This window comes from Tupaia chinensis, unplaced genomic scaffold (assembly GCF_000334495.1).
Source record: "Tupaia chinensis unplaced genomic scaffold, TupChi_1.0 Scaffold000201_1, whole genome shotgun sequence".
NCBI lineage: Eukaryota > Metazoa > Chordata > Mammalia > Scandentia > Tupaiidae > Tupaia > Tupaia belangeri.
The window spans coordinates 2,227,222-2,235,100 of record NW_006159676.1 but is presented as its reverse complement, the minus strand read 5'-3'; positions in this window follow the sequence as shown (position 1 = coordinate 2,235,100).

The window sequence follows — 7,879 nt, the reverse complement described above, 5'->3', positions numbered from 1 at the left end:
AAAAAAAGAAAAGAAAAGAAAAAAAAAGAAATATGCCAGGTACATCCATAGGTGCTCAAAATCCCGAGAGATTGGACAATGGAAGAGATGAGGTGACAGCTATTCTCCGTGGGGAGGTGCCTTTTCTCTCTCTCTCTCTCTCTCTCTCTCTGTCTCCAGTGGGTACGCTTCCTGGCAAATCAAAAAGTAATCATAAAGTAATACCAAACTGGTAACATCTATCCATATGAACAGCCTACATTTTTCCATAGGTGCTCAAAATCCCGAGAGATTGGACAATGGAAGAGATGAGGTGACAGCTATTCTCCGTGGGGAGGTGCCTTTTCTCTCTCTCTCTCTCTCTCTCTCTCTGTCTCCAGTGGGTACGCTTCCTGGCAAATCAAAAAGTAATCATAAAGTAATACCAAACTGGTAACATCTATCCATATGAACAGCCTACATTTTTTTTTTTTTTGAGAGAGAGATTTTTGTTATAGGGCACGTGTGCTCGCCTGAGAGACAGAGACAGACAGAGAGAGAGAGAAAGCGAGAAATCACTCCCCAGGGGGGATGATGGCCACGCCATCCCTTCTCCTCCATTCTCCTCTGGAGATCTTGGGCACGCACGCACACGTACTCAGAGTGCGTTTTAAGCCGCCGGGTCTGGGCCTCGAACGATGGTTGGCCATGTGGGAGTCCAGCAATGGAATCATTACACCAGCAATCTGTGTATTATACATGCATTTAATCCTCCTAGCAGCCAGAGTGGGGGCTGTTCCATTTTGCAGAGAGGCTCACTGAGGCTCAGAGAAGGAAAGGAACAGCTGGAAACCCAGAGAGCTGGAATTTCTTACCGGGCTGAGACCTAAAGGTACCCAGATATTGCGGACTTGGGTTTTGAACATCCGTCTCCGGATTCCATTAACTGGAGCCACCCCTGCCCCAAGACTTAGCCAATCAGATGACTGGCTGCTCATGCAAGCCAATCAGATTTGCTAGAGCTGACTGCGCCAAAGGTCAAAAGAGTCCATTCATAAAAATTCAGGGCGTGGCCCGGACTCAGACCAAGTGCTGATTGGCCAACCCGGACAATAGTTGTGGGCGTTCTGTCCAATCAGATTGTAGTCAGCGAGGCCCGCTGCAGGGGCGCCGGCCGGAGAGGTCTTAAAACGGGCCACCAGTTTGCAGGGAAGAGCTCCTCCCTCGCCTGGGTTAGACTCAGTCTTGTGTGCGTAGCGGAAGCACAACGGGATTTAAAAATACTATAATAGATCCGCAAAGACACCACCCTGGGGCGGAGAAGGTACCCAGAGACTATGTCTGGACTTTACTTCTGGGAGAAGAGGCTGCCTTGAAGGTCCTTCAAGGCCACCCTGCTTCCCTGTGGCCCAGTTCCACTTATTCTCCTCCTCCAGGAAGCCCTCCAGCTAGTGCAGTATGATCCATGCTAACTAACGTCTGTCCCCTTTCACCTTGGTGGCTCTGAACTTCCCTTGGGGATTAGTTCTTAGCAGACTGAATCCCACTTGCTGTGGCTGAATTTGAAGTGCAGTTTCCAGTTTGATGGGTGGCCTAATCTGATAGCCCCCTCCTCCAGGAAGCCCTTGCGGGGGTCCTTTCCAATTCTTCTCTCCCTTCAAGTTCTTTTAAACCTCTAATTTCCTTTAAAAAAAAAAAAAAAAGAATCAACATTCTTTTTGATTTAACTTTATATATGATTATTTTTTATTCATTTATTTCATTTTAATTTGACTAGAGAGAGACAGAGCAAGAAAGAGAGAGGGCAATTGAGAAAGCAAGCCGCCAGATCTGGGTCTCAAACCATGGTCGGCCATGTGGGAGTCCAATGCCCTTAACCACCACTCCACCTGCTGGTCCCTAAATTATTATTATTATTATTATTATTATTATTATTATTATTATCGTTTTTTAATTTGACCAGAGAATGACAGAGAGAGAGAGTGAAAGTGAGAAAGCAAGCTGCCTGGTTTGGGACTCGAACCATGGTCAGCCATGTGAGAATCCAGCGTCTTTACCCACCACGCCACGTGCCGACCTGTGAATCCCTAATCTCCTAATTGAGAATTAAAAAAAAGAAAGAAAGAAAAAACATGGAAATACTCGGCCCGTTCAGGGCTCAGGATGGACTGTGGGGTCATAGTGCACCCCAGTTATCAAACCAGGGGTTGCTCTGGGTGGGACTGAGGCTTAGGGGGAGCCCAGCAGCTTCATGCAGGCAGGCTGAGCACAGATGGGGACACCATAAATATTACCTTTAAAGGGCAGTTGTAGGGGGTCGAGGGTGCCCCACCTACACTCCTCTGGGTGGGATCCACTCTCTGGGGAACAGCCGGCCAGGAGGGGGTGCGGGGGAGAAAGCAGATGGTGCCGGGAGCAGAGGGGCCGGGGGCGGTGCTAGGACAGTTCTGTGTGGGTCTCGTTTCCCAGGGAGCCTTGCAGGGGGTGGCCATGGTTCCCTCACCTCCCTCTCTGCCACTTCGCGTATTGTGCATCGGGAAGAAGCCAAATACATCTGTCTTATTGTCATCGTAGCCAAAACCTTCTTCTTTTTCTTTTTAAGAGGATTTTTGCTATAGGGTGCATGCACTCACCAGACAGACAGAGAGAGACAGAGAGACAGAAAGCGAGAAATCACCCCCCAGGGGGGATGGCCACGCCCACAATCCCTTCGCCTCCATCCTCCTCTCGCGATCTTGGGTACTCACGCACGTGCATCTGGTGTGAGTTTAAGCCACCGGGTCTGGGACTCGAACCGTGCTCGACTACATGGGAGTCCAGCGACATAGCCATTATGCCAACTGCTGGTCCCCTAAAACCTTTTTCTTGGTTCCTATGTCTTGATCACCAGACTGAGTTTGGCACTTAACTGATTTTTATCCCCCCAGGACCCTGTGTATTTGGGTTTTCTTTAGTAAATTAATTTTGATTTCATTCCATTTACTATCATCATTAAGATTATTATTTTCACTTGACCAGACAGAGACAGAGAGAAAAGGGAAGCGAGAAAGGGAGCTGCCCGGTCCAGGACTCAAACCACGGTCGGCCATGTGGGAATCCAGCACCTTTAACCACCAGCCCCAGGACTGTGTGTATTAATAACCAGGCCCTTGGGGCCAGCAAGTGGCGTAGTGGTTGAACACACTGGAGTTGCGTGGCTGACCACGGTTCGAGTCCTGAAGCTGGTGGCTTGCTTTCTCACATTCCTTCCATCTTTCAAATTAAAAATAAATAATACGGTACTGGCAGGTGGGGTGGTGGTGAGGGGCACCGGACTCCCACGTGGTCAACTGCGGCTCGAATCCCGGACCTGGCAGCTTGCTTTCTCACTTTCTCTCTCTGTTTCTCTCTCTCACTCTGTCTCTCTCTGGTAGGTAGGTTGGTTAAATAAATAAATAAATAAATTTAAATAAAATAATTCTAAAAAAAATAATAAAGTTAAATAAAAACAATTCATTTAACAAGGTAACCAGTCCCTTGGGACCAGCAGTTGGCAAAATGGCTATGTCACTGGACTCCCATGTAGTCGACTGCGGTTTGAGTCCTGAACCCGGTGGCTTAAACTCACACCGGGCGCGTGTGCGTGCGTGCCCAAGATCCCGAGAGGAGAATGGAGGAGAAGAGATTGTGGTGTGGCCATCCGCCCTGGGGGGTGATTTCTCGCTTTCTGTCTCTCTGTCTCTTTCTGTCTGTCTGGCGAGCGCACGCGCCCTATAGCAAAAACCTGTCCAAAAAAAAAAAAAAAAGATAACTAGGCCATTTTGCAGAGCAGGAAACTGAGGCACAGAAGGGTTAGCTCGGTAGGCAGGGAAATCACACTGTGCAGGAATGGGAGAGCCGGACTGGGGACTGAGGAATGTCAGAGCTTCAGAAGGACATGACTGGGATCGGGGTGAGAGCCTGGGTTCGAATCCCTCCCTGATTTTTCTGGGGTATTGGGGAGACATGGTGTAAGAGCCCACGGTGATTGGAAGGGACAGAAGGTGATCTAATGGCAGCAGCAGTGGTGGTGACGATGGCTCCTGGATCTGTGATTGCTTGTCTTCCATGGGAGTGAGCTCCCCGTCCCTGGAGGTATTCAAGCAGACGGGGAGCCTCATGGTAGTAGCTGGGGTTCACCCTCCTGGAAGGCTCTATTTTCTGAGTGTAGGGTAGCTAGGGTCAAGCCTGGAGGAGATGACCCCCCCACACACACACCCCAGCCCACTCTGTCCCGACCCTTCCCCTCCTCCCCTGCAGGGAGACCTGGCCAGCCCCTCCCAGTCGGGGGCCCCGTCCTGCACCAGGCAGCTTCCGGCCCCCTCCAATTGGCTGCGGGGGCCGATGTCGTCACTGGTTGCCATGGCGAACACCCTGATGCGGACGTGGGCAGCCTGGAACCCACAGAAATAAAAATAATCGTGTGTCCCCAACGCGGCTGCCCGTGTGTCTGTGTGTGTGTGTAGGGGGGAATGTCCCCAGACCTAGTGTCCCAGCTGTCACTCCTAGGGAAACTGAGGCAAGGGGCACCCACAGCACAAGCCAGACAGAAACCGGATAATAGGACTAGACCCCCTAAACGTGTGCTATACACTTTTGGAGAATTACAAATCCCGCTTGCGGAGGTTATGTCTGAGGATGGATTCTGGGGTCACCGTGGACCCCCAGCCTGGAGATTACTGCCCTGCGTATGGTGAGAGACCCCAGAGTTGATGCCGGTCAGTTTGCTGAACTCTGAAAAGGTCTCCAAGGGACCAGCAGTTAGCGTCATGGCTACGTCGCTGGACTCCCATGTAGTCGACCGTGGCTCGAGTCCCGGACCCGGTGGCTTAAACTCACGCCGGGCGCATGTGCGTGCGTGCCCAAGATCCCGAGAGGAGAATGGAGGAGAAGGGATTGCGGTGTGGCCATGCCCCCTGGGGAGTGATTTCTCTCTCTCTGTCTCTCTGTCTCTTTCTGGCGAGCGCACGTGCCCTATAGAAAAAAACCTCTGCAAAGGGGAAAAAAAAAATGGTGTTTAAAAGGGAGTCACTAGGCCAGCAGGTGGCATGGAGGTTAAGGTGCTAGATCCCACATCCCACATGGCCAGCTGTACAGTTCAAGTCCCGGATGTGGTGGCTTCAAAACCACACCAGGCACGTGTGCACACATGCCCAAGAGGAAAATGGAGGAGAAGGGTTTGTGGCCTGGCCATAAAGAAGTAGTTATATGGGGGCCGGCAAGTGGCGTGGTGGTTAAGGGCACTGGACTCTTACATTGCTGACTATGGTTCGAGTCCTGAACCTGGCAGCTTGCCTTCTCACTTTCTGTCTCTCTTTCTCATTCTGTCCCTCTCTGGTCAAATTAAAATAAATAAATAAAAAATTTAAAAAAAAAAAAAAAGTAATGATTTTTATAAGAAATTATGTCACGGCCAGCAGGTGGCGTGGTAGTGAAGGTGCCGGACTCCCATGTGGCTGACCATGGTACGAGTCCTGGACCTGGCAGCTTGCAATCTCACTTTCCCCTCTCTGTCTGTCTCTATTTGGTCAACTTTATTTATTTATTTTTAAGATTTATTTATTCATTCATTCCTTCATTTTAATTTGACCAGAGAGAGACAGAGGAAAGTGAGAAAGGGAGCCACCAGGTCTAGGACTTGAACCGTGGTCGGCCATGTGGGAGTGTCCAGCACCTTAACCACCACGCCACCTGCTGGTCCCATATCTGGTCAACTTTTAAAAAACGAAGAAAAAAACGTAGTATGTTGAGACCAGCAGATGGCATGGTGGTTAAGGGTGCTGAACTCCCACACAGCCAACCTTGGTTCGAGTCCCAGACCTGGCAGCGTGCTCTCTCTCGCTCTGTCCCTCTCTGAAGAAATTAAAATAAATAAATAAACTTAAGTAGAATAATTCTTTAAAAAAATTGAAAAGAAAAAAAGAAATGCTAACTGTAAGACAATCTGTGAAGCTCTATTGATACCTTTTATAGCACTGTCAGCTTACACGAGGGGTCAGGGAAGGTCAATGCAGTTTCACATAGTGACTGATTTATAGCAAAGAAATTGTGCCTGGAATGTTTAAGTTTCTAGAGAGCATAGTTTTCACTTGGTTGAGCTGAGTGATGTGTTGATTCTTGACTCGTTCATTCACAGATAACCTTCTGGGCAGTGACCTCACAGCCATTTTCTAGAAACCGAAGAGAACTGAACAGGCTCTGCTGTCTGCAAAGACTGTCTGCTAGCCCCTGGAGTATGTGCAGAGACACTCCCAAGAGAAGAATGGAAGAGAAGGGATTGCAACGTCGCCATCCCCCTGGAAGTGCTTTCTCACTTTCCTTCTCTGTCTCTGTCTCTCTCTCTGCTGAGCACACATGTCCTATAGCAAAAACTAGGACCCGGCAGGTGGCATGGTGGCTAAGAGTGCTGGACTCCCACATGGCTGACTGGGGTTCAAGTCCTGGCCTTGGTGGCTTGCTTTCTCACTTTCCCTCTGTCTCTTTCTCCCTCACTCTGTCTCTCTCTGGTCAAATGAAAATAAATAAAGTTCCATAAAATAATTCTTTAAAAAAAGAGTTAAAACTTGGAAACCAGCAGTTAGCGTAATGGCTATGTCGCTGGACTCCCACGTACTCAACCGTGGTTCGCGTCCCGGACCCGGTGGCTTAAAACTCACGCCGGGCGTGTGTGCGTGCGTGCCCAAGATCCCGAGAGGACAATGGAGGAGAAGGGATTGCAGTGTGGCCATTCCCCCTGGGGGGTGCTTTCTCGCTTTATGTCTCTCTGTCTCTCTCTGTCTGTCTGGCAAGCGCACGCGCCCTATAGCAAAAACCTCTCCAGAAAAAAAAGGGGGATCTTAAAAAAAAAAAAAAAAGGGTTAAAACTCTAAAAATAAATAAAAGCATATCGACAGTGCTAAAGACTGATTTTTCTGTTGAGAAAAAGGAGATTCCCTTGTCACCCTGCCCCTTTCCAATGTCCCCCAAGCCCTACATCTGAAAGTCATTCCTCTGTAGAATTGATATAGGGTTAGGTCTTGGGCACCCATGTTGGGGTGGGGGGAATGGCAGGTACTCCCTCGGTATATATGCATTTTAGTTTTTGCTATAGGGTGCGTGTGGTCACCAAAAAGACAGAGAGAGTGAGAGAGAGAAAGTGAGAAACTACCCTCCGGGGGGATGGTCACACCACAATCCCTTCTCCTCCATTCTCCTCCTGGGATTTTGGGCACGCATGCACATGCACCCGGTATGATTTTCAAGCTCTGGGGTCCGGGACTAGAACAGCACAGTCATGAGGAACTCAGCCACCTTAACTTCCATGCCACCTGCTGGTCCACTAATTCGTTATTTTAAATAGTATTAAGTTGGGGGCCAGCAGGTGGCATGGTGGTTAAGGTGCTGGACTCACATATAGCCGATCACGGTTCAAGTCCCAGACCTGGCAGCTGGCTTTCTCATATTCTCTCTCTCTCTCTCTCTCTGGTTAGCGTGTGTGCTCTGTAGCAATTTTAAAATGTTAATCATGGGGGCCAGCAGGTGGCGTGGCATGGTGATTCCCACATGGCTGACTGTGGTTGGGGTCCCGGACCTGGTGGCTTATTTTCCTTCTCTGTCTCTCTCTGGTCAAGTTTTTTTTTTTTTTTTCCTCTGGTCAAGTTTTAAAAATAAATAAATAAGGGAGCAACAGGCAGCATTATGGTTGAGACACTAGACACTCCCACATGGCTGACCACAGTTCAAGTCCTGGACCTGGTAGGTTGCTTTCTCACTTTCCTTCTCTTTCTTTTTCTGTGTTTCTCTGGTCAAATTAAAATAAATGAATAAGGGACCAGCAGTTAGCATAATGGCTACATTGCTGACTCCCATGTAGCTAATCATAGTTCAAGTCCTGGACCCGGTGGCTTAAACTCACGCCGGGCGC